Source organism: Stigmatopora argus, chromosome 2 (assembly GCF_051989625.1).
Source record: "Stigmatopora argus isolate UIUO_Sarg chromosome 2, RoL_Sarg_1.0, whole genome shotgun sequence".
NCBI lineage: Eukaryota > Metazoa > Chordata > Actinopteri > Syngnathiformes > Syngnathidae > Stigmatopora > Stigmatopora argus.
The window spans coordinates 20,692,587-20,706,089 of NC_135388.1; positions in this window are offsets into that span (position 1 = coordinate 20,692,587).

Genomic DNA, 13,503 nt, shown 5'->3' on the forward strand with positions numbered 1-13,503 from the left:
TAATTGCTCTGAATGTCCCATTGCATTCTGGGGGGAATCAAGCTGAGAAATGTTAACATTGGGAAACATTTCTTTTTTTAAGTGCTGCTACTTGTTTGGTGAGTTTCAATAAAAATGACGTTTTATTATTATTTCTTTTTGGTGCGGGTTACGGAAGCATATTGCATTCATTTCAAAAATTTAAAAAAAAACCTGACCATTTTTCAAATTAATTTATTTTTGGGGTTGTTCTCTAAACGTTGTTTAAAACTCTGCTTTCTAAATAATTGATTTTCTTGGGTTGTTTTTTGAACCCAATTTTCTGATAAATTTATTTTAAGACCAGGGGTTGGCCAAGACCGGTCCTCGAGAGCCCCTATCCGGTCTGTTTTCCATATCTCCCTCCACCAACACACCTGAATCAAATAATCTGGATCAGTATCAAGCTTCTTGACAGCGTGCTGATGAGTTGATCATTTGATTCAGGTGTGGTAGGAGGGAGATATGGAAAACAGACTGGATGGGGGCTCTCGAAGAGCGGACTTGGCCACCTCTAGTCTAGACAGAAGGAAACCTGCTCGCAAACAAACCTGCTTTCATACAGTCTATTCAATGCAATCGAGTTTTATTTTGATATGGGGCTAAGACAGTGGGAGATAGTCATTAAGTCACATAAATGGGATTGTGATTACAGTATATAGGGTCGTGGGGGGTGCTGGAGCCTATCCCAGCTGCTGACTTCATGCACCAGGTGGGGGACACCCTGAATTGGTGGCCAGCTAATCGCAGGGCCCAAGGAGACAAACAACCATTCACACACACCTAGGGGGCCTATTTAGAGTGTCCAATCAGCCTACTATGCTAACCACTCGCTCCACCGGGCCGCCATATATATATATATATATATATATATATATATATATATATATATATATATATATATATATATATATATATACATATATACATATATACACATATAAATATATATTATATATATATATATACATACACATATAGATAAATATATATATTATATAACTATATATATAGTATATATATTTAACCCCAAGTACACCATGCCTACCGTCAAGCACGGTGGTGGTAGTATTATGCTGTGGGGCTGTTTTGCTGCCAATGGAACTCGTGCTTTACAGAGAGTAAATGGGATAATGAAGAAGGAGGATTACCTTCAAATTCATCAAGATAACCTAAAGTCATCAGCCCAAAGATTGGGTCTTGGGCGCAGTTGGGTGTTCCAACAGGACAATGACCCCAAACACACATCAAAAGTGGTAATGGAATGGCTAAATCAGACTAGAATTAAGGTTTTCGAATGGCCTTCCCAAAGTCCTGATAAACCCCATTGAGAACTTGTGGACAATGCTGAAGAAACAAGTCCATGTCAGAAAGCCATCAAATTTAACTGAACATGCACCAATTCTGTCAAGAGGAGTGGTCAAAGATTCAACCAGAAGCGTGCCAGAAGCTTGTTGATGGCTACCAAAAGCGCCTAATTGAAGTGAAAATGGCCAAGGGACATGTTACCAAATATTAGCGCTGCTGTATGTATATTTTTGATCCAGCAGATTTGATCACTTTTTTCTGTTCACCCATAATAAAGTCATAAAAGAACCAAACTTCATGAATGTTTTTGTGACAAAGAAGTATCTGTTCCAATCACTCTATCAGTGAAAAATCTGAGTTGTAGAAATAACTGGAAACTCAAGAGAGCCATGACATTATGTTCTTCAAAAGTGTATGTAAACTTTTGACCACAACTGTATATATATATATATATATATATATATATATGTATGTATATATATGTATATATATATGTATATATATACATATATGTATATATATATATATATATATATATATATATATATATATATATATATATATATATATATATATATATATATATATAAATATATATAAATATATAAATATATATATATATATATATATATATATATATATATATACACACACGTACTTCCATGCGGTTGTTTGCCTATTGCCCGAAATCAGACCAGTTTCTTGCCCCTCCCATCCGCCCATCCGTAATCCAGGTTTAGGACCGGTCATGTGTACTGGCCTGAAATTGAACCCACATCATCTGCATGAGAGGCAGCATTTTAAAGTGAAAGCCAACCTTTATCTTGTGCATCCCAGAAGAAACAATCTGAATTAATTTAATTTGCTTTGTAATGGTTCAGATGTTGACAAAAGTGCATCTTCGAGAGTAACTATTGTGGTCAATCTAAGGCACACCTGTTCAATTATTATGCTACTTGATCAGTAAAGGAGAAGCATCCAGAATCAAAGATTTAGATTGATTTGTGCACAATATTTATTAGAAATGATAACGATGGTTATATTTACAAAAAAATGGGAGCAAAAACTAGGAATGAATTTTAATAACTTTACCTAGGTCTACAATGTCTTGTGTGTCTTGTGTCTGTCATGGTACTGCAACCAAGAAATTTCGGGAAATACGGGATGAATTAATGTTCTAACCTAACACAGTGAACTAAGTGAAAACATGTTTTCTATTCTAGTTTCTTCAAGTAGCTTCTTTTTGCTCTGATTACTGCTTTGCACATTCTTGGCTGTCTGGATGTACTTCAAGAGGTGGTCACCTGAAATCATTTTCACTTCATAGGTGTGCCTTAGCACGGTTAAATAGTGGCGTTTGCTGCTTTTACAGTGGGGTAGCGACCATCAATTGTGTTCTGCATTACATAGCCGACAGCCCTATTGGACAACTGTAAAAATATGTCCATATAAACATGTTAGAATTCGTATTCTGACAAGAACCAATCAACACAAGTGGCCATCATTACTTCAAAAAGTGAAAGTCAGTCAATAAAGAAAATGCCTAAAATGCCTTTCCTATTCCTGCATCCTCACCCACTTGCCACTGGAACAACGAAATTTCCCGAATACGGGATGAATAAAGTTATCCAATCCAATCCAATCCAAAATAGCAAAACCTTTAAATGAGTCTCCAAGCGGAGTCATATAAACCTTTAAGTACGATGACAAAACTGTCACTTATGAGGCCCATCCGCAAAAGGGAGACCAAGACACACTTCTGCTTCTAAGAGTAAGTTCAATTGAGTCACCAGGCTAAAAAATGAGAGTTAACAGCAACTCAGATCAGAGAACACATGAATGCACACGAGTTCTAGCAGCAGACCCATCTTTTGAACCACTGGAAATCAGGCCTTCATGATCAATTAGCTGATAAGAAATTATACTGCTACGGAAAGGCAACAAGTAGAAGAGATTTGCTGTTTTATGATTGTTGCAGGGCTCCCCACTACTCCGGAGTTCCAGGAGTTTCCCCGGAAATGCAACTCAAACTCCGGGACTCCGGACAATCTCCCCAAACTCCGTAAATCCCCCCAAAATTTCACTTAAATTTTTGTTTGAGCAACCATTTGGGAAAAGTACCAAATTTCCAATTTAAATGCCTCGAAATTCACACCATCGCTACGGCTTCCGAATTCGGTTATACGAGCGCATTGTGAATCATTCAATTTACAAGTTCTGACGAAAGATTCGTCTTGTGCGACTTCAGTGTGGCAATCGATTCAGAATCGCTTTAAAATGTTCTTTTTTCTTAAGGGAAGTCGGTATTATTAAGGCTGACTAAACCAATAGTCTTTTGTTTTGAAACTAATCCTATCATTTCCGGTGTTGTTCTAAAGGAAGTAGGAGTACAAAGCACTCGTAAGTCTTATCTGCTCGGGATAAGCGCAAAATGGATGGCAATTTGGACGAAACTTCTAATAAGAAACCCAGACACTCGCAGAAGTTTATTTGTTCGTATTCGACGAAATAACCCATGTTGAAGCCGTCTCCAAAAGGACTGACGTTTGCCCACTGGAGAACATGCAAGTGCGACTTCAGCTTGAAACATGTTGGACTTACTGACAAAGATAAACTTATTTTCATGATACTGTACTTTTTCAATAGATTGCAAAAACTGAATATTTCAATTAATGTAAAAACAGGATAATAACAGTTTGATTTAAATTGTCCTACGCTTATTTATTTTTTTAATTTTATATCGATTTTGCGTCAATCGCATTCACCCCGGAAATGCTCCTGAAATGGGGTCGATGGAGCTTGGCAAACTCTAAACTCAAAGCTCTGTTGTTGTCTTAAAAAGCTGGGCATATATTTACACTAGGGGTCGAGAATCTTTTTGACAGAAAGAGACAGAAACAAGTCATGTTTCTGTAAATGTTATATCTTGAGAGTCTCAGAATTTAAAAGTCAAAATAAATGAAAATGTGTGCTTTTTTTGTCAGTACTAAAAGTATCCGAAGTATTTTCATAACATTGTTACGCTGTTCCTATTCAATGAAAGTATGCAGAAGGGAGTCTAATGAAAAAAATATAACCACAGTGGTGCCAGAGGTGGGCGGCCCGGTGGATGAGTGGCTAGCACGTCGGCCTCACAACTCTGGGGTCCTGGATTCAAATTCAGTTCGGTCCACCTGTGTGCCCCTGGGTATGAGTGTGAGTGTGAAAGGTTGTCTGTCTCCTTGTGCCTTGCGATCAGCTGGCCACCGATTCAGGAAATCCCCCGCTTCTAGCTCGAAAACAGCTGGGATAGGCTCCAGTACCCGCCGCGAACCTGATGAGGATAAAGCGGTTCAGAAAATGAATGAATGAATGGTGCTAGAGGTTCTAGGTTAGTGGATAGCCATATGCACCTATCAAAATATGGCTCGCAAGTCACAGGTTCCCTACCCCCGATTTACACACTGCCCTTGAGAAAGCAAATTTGATTTGAATTCTCTCTCGGGTCACTCGGAGGCACCCCCATTTTAGTCTGGCAAAAGACTGAACGGGATGAACAATGTGTCATATGGGACACCATATGTAAAGCTGCGCTCGGTTAAGAAGAAGGCAGCATTTTCTCATATTTAGCGCCACACAGTGTTTCAAATTGTACAATTGTAGTCACTTCTTTTTGGACAAAAACAACAATACGTATTTAGCAACTTCAATATTTATTTCTAAATAAATGCTAAATCTAAATCGCAAACCTATAAATATCAATTCTAAATCATACATTTAATTCAGGCGCCTGTGTGCATTTTGCATGTTCTCCCGGCCCTGTGTGGGTTTTCTTTGGGTACTCCGGTTTCCTCCCACATTCCAAAGTCATGCATGGTAGGTTTATTGGACACTCTTAATTGCCCCTAGGTATGAGTGTGAGCGTGAATGGTTGTTTGTCTCCTTGTGCCCTGCGATTGGCTGGCCACTAATTCAGGGTGTCTCCCGCCTCTGGCCCAAAGTCAGCTGGAATAGGCTCCAGCACCCCCCGCGACCCTAGTGAGGATAAAGCGGTTCAGAAAATGAGATAGATGAAATGAAATTTCTCAACTAAATATTTAGCTAAAATGTGAATTCAAACGAACGTTAACCGAAAGTAACAAAATAAAAGCCTATTTGTTACAAACTGAAACCTACTCAACGGAGCACACTATGGCTTTTATTTTTCACGATTTAGATTTAACATTTTAATTAATTAATTAATTACAGTTGGAATCCCATGAACTGCTTTTTTGAAGCAATGCAGCAGGACACTACCATGAGTGCAAATGATTCGGTCCACGAAACCTTGATAGAATCGCAGGTCGTAGGCTACTGCGCAAATCTTCGTTGAAAGAAATGTTCATTCATTCATTCATCTTCTATACCGCGCATCCTTGTAAGGGTTGCGGGGGTTGCTGGAATCAATACCAGCTGACTTCAAGCGAAAGGCAGACGACACCCTAGACCTAGACCGGTCGCCAATCAGCCGTAGGTCACACAGAGAGACAGAAGAACTATTCACACTCACAACCACACCACCACCAGAGGGAATCGAGCCCACGCATGTCCGCACCAAAGCTGGACAAGTAAACCACCACACCATCAGGCGGCTTGACAGTAATGTTGAAATTTAATATTTATTCCACACATTTTTATCGCATTGGAAAACTTCAAGAATGTTTGTGCCGTTTTTCCTCCTACAGAAACAATATTAAAAAGAAAAAAAATATTTCTCTCCCATTTTCAAACATATTTGAAAAAACTCAAGAGAACCACTAGGGCAGCACAAAAATGGCCAAATGCGGCCCAGAACCTATGGTTGCAGACCCCCGCACTACAGTAATACCTCAATTATCTTGGTTAATGGGGTGTCAGACCCCCCCGCGAAAAGTGAAAATCTGTGAAGTTTTTTAATTTTTTTATTCTAGTCGTAGCAAGAGTTGCTTCTGGTTACGAGTTTCAGCGTGGATTTTCACATTTTTATGAACTTAAAAAAATAATAAAAATAGTAAAAAAAATAAGCTGCCTTGTGGTGTAGAGGTTCACTCGCCTGACTTTGTTGCAGGCAGACGCGGGCTCAATTCCTGCAGGCAGCGGTATGATTGGGAGTGCCGATGGTCGTTGGTCTCTCTGTGTGCCCTACGACTGACTGGCGACCAGTCTAGGGTGTAGTCTGCCTTTCGCCTGAAGAAGGCTGGGTTAGCCTCCAGCAACCCCCTGCAACTCTTTCAAGGATGGGCAGTATGGTAGATGAATGAATGAACAATTTTTTTTTTTTAAATTACAAAATTCCCGGAAAAAAATCAGCGATGTAGTGAAGCAGCGATAACCGAACCGCGAAGTAGCGAGGTGTCACTGCACACCATAAATTGACTGGGATGACAATCATTACCTCTAAATTTGAGAGCGTTTTCCACAGTCTAAGAAAAGTTGGAATACCTTTCCAAGTTGAGGATTTTAAAACGAGTGACATCTTGTTTTTATGAGTGAGGGAAGAATAAAGTGAGAGATTGACAGGCAAATTGTTGCACCGTCTGCAGCGATGCAGACTTTGTATCCATCTGTTTTAGTGAAAGAAAGAGCTGAGCCATAAATCAAAGCTCTCAAAAGCATTCATCAGTCGATATAATTTCTTCTTACTTCACAATGGTCATGAACTATGTTGTGATAAAAGATATCCTGATTTTTTTCCACTGTTGGTCGAAAATAAAAGATAGGATTAACAGTTTAAATTTTTTTAGCACAATGCCCCCATCCCACATGAAGGCACTCACACGTAAGATGCATTGCTGCCTCTGATGGCTGCCAGCAAAGCATGACCAGAATATAAATTACGTACATTAAAATATTTGTTACAGCAAGTACAATACAGTAAGTTAGTATATATGTGTGTATATATGGAAAGAGATTTCTTTTTACCCTACTTCCACTGAATAGAAACCCCTTTGGAGTATTTAGCACAAGGGTGAATGACAGGAAAAAACTAAGCAAAATATTCCCCTCTGGCATTGAAGCAGCCAGAAAAAAATAGATTGATTGGAGTTTATTTATCTTTGACCTTTGAGTCAATGAATTGAAGTTTTGTTTCATCCACTCAATGAAATTTATTGTTTGATGTCTTTTTAAAAATAATACAGTATTGCATTATCTTCTTGAAAGTAAAAGATAGACATTGTCCCTCATTATTTGCTTAATTCCAGCTTTAAATAAAATACCTATTTTACAAATTTTTCTAAACAACTCTTAATAATACTTTGTTTCCAGCAGAATGAAACATTGCAATAAAACCCCCGGATGTGCGCCTGTTTGATACATCCTTTATTTTTGTACCAGTAGGAGACTTTCTGTGGGGTTTCTAATCTACCGCTGTCAACACAAAAAGGGTCACATCCAGTCTGTCAGTGTGGTCATGTTGCATAAATGCTCTTAATAGAGACCTTACTGTCTGGGCCATAAAAATCCCATCCAAATATTTTTGAAAACATGTAGACAATTTTAGTCTTTCTGACAACCGAATAATTTTTAAAAAGCGCAAAAGTTAAATACACTTCAATGCATTGTTCATGCTAAAGAACTGACTGTTTGTTATATATAACTCGGTTATCCAAAACATTACACTACAATCAATGATGATCATGCACACATTTTTTAATGTTAGAAAATTAACTCACACAAGGTCTTTATCAGATCGCCAACCCTTTGATACATTTGTTAGGAAAGAATAAAACTGCCATATTTGTAGCTTCATCTCTTCTTTAGGAAGCAAGCAAATCTGAAAAAGTAAAAAAAAAGTAAAATAATTGTTAAACCTATGCAATCACCACAGAAAACAAAATAATATATTCTACTATATTTATTGCCTTGTTTCGCAGCAGTCAAATAATGCACAAAGACAATGAATGAATATGTGTCAAAGTCCCAAAGGCCTCAATAAAAACCGCACTTTGGCACATAAAAGCGGCGCCGACACTCCCTCTGATGTCGCTACATTGACCAAAAAGGAGCGTCACGTTGGCACATAAAAATTTCAATGGCGCCGGCATAAACTCAGCGGTGCTTTCGCCATAATTTTTCGTTTTGTGAGAACCCCTTGCGCGTGCTGCATATAAAATCCTATGTTTATATTAGCAGGGGTTGGGATTTCAAATGGAAGGGAGGGTCATCACACCAAAAGCGGCAAAGTCCAGGTAATGCGGGGGAAAAGCAGCGTTCGAACTCCCTCTGAGCCAGGATGTCTCCCTGACTAGGGCCGCTGGTGTAACCCACTAAAACTTGCCCGCCATTCTGACCCAAACAGCTGAACAAAGCTGAGGTGAAGTTAAAGTAGCCAGCCTTCAGGGGGTGAAGCACAACGATGTGGGACCTGCCCCATTTGACGTTCAGCATTCCCGAGACGATCCCAAAGTCCTCGGGAGAGAACGAATCGTCCGACAGTTCCACCCCGAGAACTTTGGGATCATCTTGCCATCAGGTGGCCGTATCTGTTTACATAATTATTATTTTTAAATCATATAATAGGCTGTCAATAGTCAGAGAGAAAAAAAATACATGTATAAGTTGCACTTGAGAATGAATCGCAGGGCCAGCCAAACTATGAAAAACGTGAGCCTGATAGTCCAGAAAAAATACACAGTAATCCCTCAAATATTGCAGGTAACGTAGACCAGATATGGCCGCGATAAGAAAAACCACGAAGTAGGATCACCCATATTATTACTACATACCACACTACATGTTTTTGTGCCTATACAAAAATCCAAGTACACAAGTACAATTATCAAGAAGTGTATTTATTAAATATTACAGTGATATGCTTGTGAATATGAAAAGTATTAATATCTAAATATAATCTATAAATAAGAAATGTAAATATTTTAAGTACTGTACTCACAGTGAAAATAGTTCCTCTCCGCTTGATTTAAATAATAATGGAAAAAAAGGTTATTGGGAGCTTTAGTCCAAGTCCTCTTCTTCAGATTCGAGAGGCCCTGGATCATCGATGGAATCTTCAGGAGGCGCCGTGTCGGCAGAAGATGGATCTTTTGCGAGAGGTTTTTGGCGCACAATGAACATGGCGACCGCCGTTTCTTTTCTTGTACAAATATGCTTTTGTACAACAACATGACACTGTCAAGACGAGTGCCAAATTCAATAGCTCCGACCATGTTGTCATCAATCTCCATATTAAAGATCTCCTGCAGGGTACACGGTCGATTGGTCGCCGGTCTTTTGGTCGCCCGGATGGTAAGTGATAATTACCATTTAAATCGTTGCTAAAATTCCCTAAATACAAACTGCGAATTACTATTTAGTCATACTTAATGCCCTAGTAATTATTAGGCTAAAGAAAAGCTCCAAATTTCCCGGACTTTTATTGTTTTTTGTTGGAGAACTTGTTAAGAGCCTGACTGACGTAGCTTCTTAAAGGGACAACGCATGTACATACAAACTGTTATACACTCACACGTCGGCTCAGTGAAACTGCTCATGGCCATTGTTGGCTTTTATTGATGCGTAGACCGTGTTGTTTTACCTTGTTTTGTCGCCGGTCTTTTGGTCGTCGGTCTTTTGGTCGCCGGTCTTTTGGTCGCCCGTCTTTTGGTCGCCGGTCTTTTGGTCGCCCGTGGTCGGGGCGACCAAAAGACCGGCGACCAATCGACCGCACACGCTCCTGCAGATGTCTCGTCATGCCAGCTTCACAGTCGTATCAACAGCATAAATCCCTCACAATGCTGGTTCATTTTTTAATTCATAGTGGTTACCACTCGCTTAGTGTCCTTGGAAAAAGATATTGTGGCCTCCGAATGTTCGCTTCTTTCTCAATTCAGCGCTAAAAAAGAAGAGCCCTGACTTCTGCCATTTTTTATCCTGTCTTCTGCTTGCAAGTTTGAGTATGATTTTTTTTATGAACTTTTTTTTATACTGAACATAAAAAAACGCGCTGAAAGGAAGCTGCGAAGTGATAAAGGATCAAAAATATGTATATTTTAATATCTGTATATTCTAAAGTTAACGTAAATGTTACTAACTATTATAGTATTAATTTTAAATAGAAAAACTATTTTATGAAGTTCATATATCGCAAAAAGAGGAACAAGAAATAACCTGATATAATGCCTGTTACCTTTGTTAATTCTAGCGCTGCTATGTGATATTCTTCAAGATGAAAAGTGTAAGTGCTAATTGGGTGTAAAATTGACACGACTGGAAAAAAATTAGTTGCAAATGATGTCAGCAAAGTGTGAGTTTGAAGGAAAATTGTGAGTTTTGAAGCATGACAATGGCACAGGAATTACCTTCCACCACATTGGAACAAAAGCACCCAGTGTTCACATGAATAAGAAAAAAATTAGCAAAGAAGATCAACTTATAAAAGTAAACATTGCTTTTCAGCTTCTTTTTTTTTAAAGTTCATAAAAATGTGAAAATCCATGCTGAAACTCGTAAGCAGAAGCCACTCTTGCTACTAGGACACAGCACTGAAGAAGAAAAAAGGTAGTTATAATGGGGGTGATCCTACTTTGTGATTTTTGGATTATCGCGGCCATGTCTGGTCTACATTAACCGCTATAGTCGGGGGATTACTGAACACGTCCACACACAGACCAATGAAATAGGGCAAAAGGCAAAAGGATGGCCCCATGAATGTTCTGTATTGTGTTTTGCAAAATGCAATGCAATCAAAAGGTTTGTGTAACTGTCATTCAGCTTCATCTTCCATCCTCGAAAGGGTTGCAAGGGTTGCTGGAGCCTAACCCAGCTGTCTTCGGGCAAAAGGCAGACTACACCCTAGACTGGTCGCCAGTCAGTCGTAGGGCACACAGAGAGAGAAATGATCATCCGCACCTCAATCATACCACCACCAGCGGGAATTGAGCCCACACCTGCCTGCACAAAAGTCAGGCAAGTGAACCACTACACCACGAGGAAACCTTTGTATAACTATCAAAAAGGCTTAAACAACTCTCAGCAGGTACATTTGTCAGCCCACTTCAACTGCTCTAGTTGCCTCAGGTTTGTAAAGTGCTCACTTTAAAGAGCGTACTGTATTTCTGCTCCTATCGTATTCAAGATGCACTAACTAAATAAACAATAAACACACTCACACACATGGCAGGTAATGGTTAACAGCCAAAGTAAACATCCAGATGACAATTTTTCTATTTAAACATTTCAGACATGATTTTTTATTTTTTAATCCTCTGAGTCCTACTACAAGTTGACGGTTCTATTTTTGTGTTCAGTTCGTATTTTGCATTCTTAGTTTTATTCACCGACTCAGTTGAGTTTTTTAGACATGTGTTAATCGCGTTTTTTTGGCGAGCTCCCTTTGTTAATAAACACAAGTTTTGTTAATCTCGATTCCTTTTCCTGAGTTGTGTGTGGATCCACCTTCAACGGCTTGCCATACACAACAGAGGTAACTAGTGTGCTAAAAGACAAACCACAGAGAGAACATGTAAACTCCACACAAAATATCTACAGCAACAAATTCAAAACTGTAAGAAAGACGTTTTAAACACTTTTTACCATGTGACTCCAATCCGGAAAATAAATCATAATCAGGTTTGGCAAGACTGTGAGAAGCAGGATTTCCTTGCTTCAAAATACACACATTAACAGCATCTACCAGTTTTCCTCATTGGAGGTTTAAGTTTGTGCCTAAATCTCTATTTAAACAAAACTCTATGTGAACACATGTCAGTGAAAGTGAAATACCGCCGTGTTAATATTTACTATTTGTCTTCTAGGAAATGCTTTCTCTTCTCACAGGAACTTTAGACAAGCTGCATTGTAGAGCACTTTTAATTTTCTCACATCAAACTTCTTTTGAATCTGAACGTTGATAAAAAGGAACAGAGTTTTATTGTTCACCAAGCCATAGACTTTTGTTAGGTCAACAGATGGTTTCAAGTATGACGCATTTATTACATTCCTAAATGGTAAATTCGGATACAAAGGAATTACTGCCACTCACATTTACACCTGCGTCACATGCAGTGAACTAGAAGAACTAATAACAGAAGAGGAAGAAGCATTGTAGGCTACACATACGGCAATAACAGAATAAACTTGTTTTACTGGCTCTTGTTTATCTTTACATTAAGGCATGTATAATAGACTAAGAACATACATGAAAAAAATCACTAAAATAACTGACTTTATAACTAATAAAAATATCTTACACATATTTTACATGTAAACGACCGAATCCGTTCTAAGGTTTCCAATATACTACCAACTCAACCCTTTAAAAATGATCAGTATATACCAGTGGCGGTCGGTGCATTTTCTCGTAGCGCCTTCAACGTATCAATCCAACCCTCAAAAACTATTTTATGGCTATAAAACCTCTACTGCAGCTAGAGCTGCGACACATAAAAAATAATCAATAAATCAATGCACAAAAATGGGGTAAAATCCACTTCCTAGCAGATTTCATGATCAAATACTGGAGCTTTTCACACATTAAAACCAGGCCAGGGGGGCGATTTTGCCAGGAAAAGACAGCAATGAACGTCAATGGCGTACGGGCAAACATTGCCCAAAAATGGGGTAAAATCCAACCGAAAACAGCATTTATTTATTAAATACAAATACAGGAGCTTTTTAGAAATCAGAACCGGGCCCGGTGTATCATTTCCCCGGTAAAAAGACAGCAATGAACGTCGATACGTCCATACGTGAAATGACAAAAAATGCACTAAAATTAGGTAAAATCCACTTACTAGCAGCATTTATTGACTGAATACAAATACTGGGCTTTTGAGACATTACAACCAGGCCAGGGGGGTGATTTCCTCGGGAAAAGACAGCGATGGACGTCAATGGCGAAACGGCAAAAATTTAACTGGGGTAAAATCCACATCCTAGCAGCATTTAGTGATTAAATACAAACACTGGAACTTTTCAGATATCAGAACCGGGCCCACAATTGAAATATTATTTAGGAATATAGCCATATTATACTCACCAAAAATTCTTTTTAACTGTACACAATATCCATCCTCCTTTCTTTCTTTCTTCTTTTCTATCGCCATCGAAGCTAATGATGAAAGTCGAGCCTGTCCTGTCATATTTCCGGCATTGTGGGTGGAGTTTGCAATCTCTGGCTGCCTCGGCTTTGGCCCGCCTACTAGCCAATCATAGTTGATGAAAGCAATGACGTATCCCAGC